Raw genomic sequence first — 2,470 nt, 5'->3', positions numbered from 1 at the left:
CTGTACCCAGAGATACCTCTGAAGGAAGGCCTGTTGACTCTACCCGTACGTACTCAGAAGGAAAGCCTGGTGACTGTACCCGCAGGTACGTCGTAAGAAAGGTCTGGTGAGGGTACACAGACTTACCTCGGAAACAAGGGCTGGTGACTGTATCCAAAGGTACCTCAGAGGGAAGGTCTGGTGACTGTACCCAGAGGTAGATCGGAAGAAAAGCCTGGTGACTGTACCTAGAGGGACCTCAGAAATAATCCCGGGTGACTGTACCCAGAGGTACCTCAGAAGGAAGAGCGGTGACTGTACCCAGACGTACCTCCTAAGAAAGGCCTGGTGACTGTACCCAGAGGGACCTCAGAAGGAAGGCCTGGTGATTGTACCTAGAGGTACCTCGGAAGGAAGGCCTGGTGACTGTACCCAGAGGGACCTCAGAAATAAGCCCGGGTGCTGTACCCAGAGGTACCTCAGAAGGAAGGCCGTTGACTGTACCCAGAGGGACCTCGGAAGAAAGGCCTGCTGACTGTACCCAGAGGGAACTGAGAAAAAAGGCAGGGTGACTGTACCCAGAGGTACCTCAGAAGGAAGGCCTTTCACTGTACCCAGAGGTACCTCTGAAGGAACGCCTGGTGACTGTACCCAGAGGTACCTCAGAAGGAACGACTGGAGACTGTAACCAGAGGTACCTCGCAAAACGGCCTGGTGAGTGTACCCAGAGGTACCTCGGAATCTAGTCCTGATGACAGTACCAACAGGTACTTCGGAAGGAAGGCCTGGAGACTGTACCCAGACGTACCTCGGAAGAAAGGCCTGGTGACTGTAGTCAGAGGTACCTCGGAAGAAAGGCCTGGTGACTGTACCCAGAGCTAACTCAGAAGAAAGACCTCGTGACTGTACCCAGAGGTAGCTCAGAAGGAATGCCTGGCGACTGTACTCAGAGGTACCGCGGAAAAAAGGCCTGGTGTGTGTACCCAGAGGTACCTCGAAAGGATGGCCTGGTGACTATACCCAGACGTACCTCCGAAGGAAGGACTGGTGACTGTACCCAGAGGTATCTCGGAGGGAGGGCATAGTGACTTTACCCAGAGGTACTTTGGAAGGAAGGTCCAGAGACTGTACCCAAAGGTACCTCGGAAGAAAGGCACGGTGACTGTACCCAGAGGTATCTCAGAAGCAAGACCTGGTGACTCTACACAGAGGTACCTCAGAAGGAAGGCCTGGTGACTCCACCCAGAGGTACCTTGGAAGGAAGGCCTGGTGACTACCCAGACGTACCTCCAAAGAAAGGCCTGGTGACTGTACTCAGAGGTACCCCAGAAGAAAAACCTCGTGACTGTACCCAGTGGTACCTCAGAAGGAAGGCATGATGACTGTACCCAGAGGTACCTCAAAAGGAATGCATGATGACTGTACCAGAGGTACCTCGGAAGGAAGGCCTGGTCACTGTACCCAGAGCTAACTCTGAAGGAATGCCTGGTGACTGTACCCAGAGGTACCTCGTGAGGAAGGCCTGATGACTGTACCCAGAGGTACCTCAGAAGAAAGGCGTAGAGACTGTTCCCAGAGGGACCTCAGAAAGAAGGCCGTGTGACTGTACCCAGAGATACCTCTGAAGGAAGGCCTGTTGACTCTACCCATAGGTACCTCAGAAGGAAAGCCTGATGAATGTACGCACAGGTACGTCGTAAGAAAGGTCTGGTGAGGGTACACAGACTTACCTAGGAAACAAGGCCTGGTGACTGTACTCAGAGGTACCTCAGAAGGAATGCCTGGTGACTGTACTCAGAGGTACCGCGGAAAAAGGTCTGGTGAGTGTACCCAGATGTACCTCGGAAGGATGGTCTGGTGACTATACCCGGAGGTACCTCCGAAGGAAGGCCTGGTGACTGTACTCAGAGGTACCTCAGAAGAAATACCTCGTGACTGTACCCAGAGGTACCTGAGAAGGAAGGCCTGGTGACTGTACCCAGGGGAACCTCGGAAGGAAGGCCTGGTGACTGTACCTAGAGGTAAGTCCGAATGAGGAGTGGTGACTGTACCCAGGGCATCTCCCAAGGAAAGCCAGGTGACTGCAGCCAGAGGTACCTCGGAAGAAAGGCCTGCTGACTGTTCCGTGAAGTACCTCAAAAGGAAGGCCTGATGACTCTACCCAGACGTACCCCTTCAGAAAGGCCGGGTGACTGTACTCAGAGGTACCTCGGAAGAAAGGCCTGGTGACTGTACCCAGAGGTACGTCGGAAGGAAGGCCTGGTGACTGTACCTAGAGATAACTCGGAAGAAAGGAGTGGTGACTGTACCCAGGGTAAATCCCAGGAAAGCCTGGTGACTGTAACCAGAGGTACCTCGGAAGGAAGGCCTGCTGACTGTAGCCAGAGTTACCTCGGAAGGAAGGCCTGGTGAATGTACCCAGAGGTAACTCGGAAGAAATGCCTGGTGACTCTAAACAGAGGTACCTCGGGAGGAATCCCTGGTGACTGTA

The sequence above is a fragment of the Loxodonta africana genome, unplaced genomic scaffold (genome assembly GCF_030014295.1).
Source record: "Loxodonta africana isolate mLoxAfr1 unplaced genomic scaffold, mLoxAfr1.hap2 scaffold_51, whole genome shotgun sequence".
Taxonomy (NCBI): domain Eukaryota; kingdom Metazoa; phylum Chordata; class Mammalia; order Proboscidea; family Elephantidae; genus Loxodonta; species Loxodonta africana.
Note: the sequence above shows the minus strand (reverse complement) of the source record.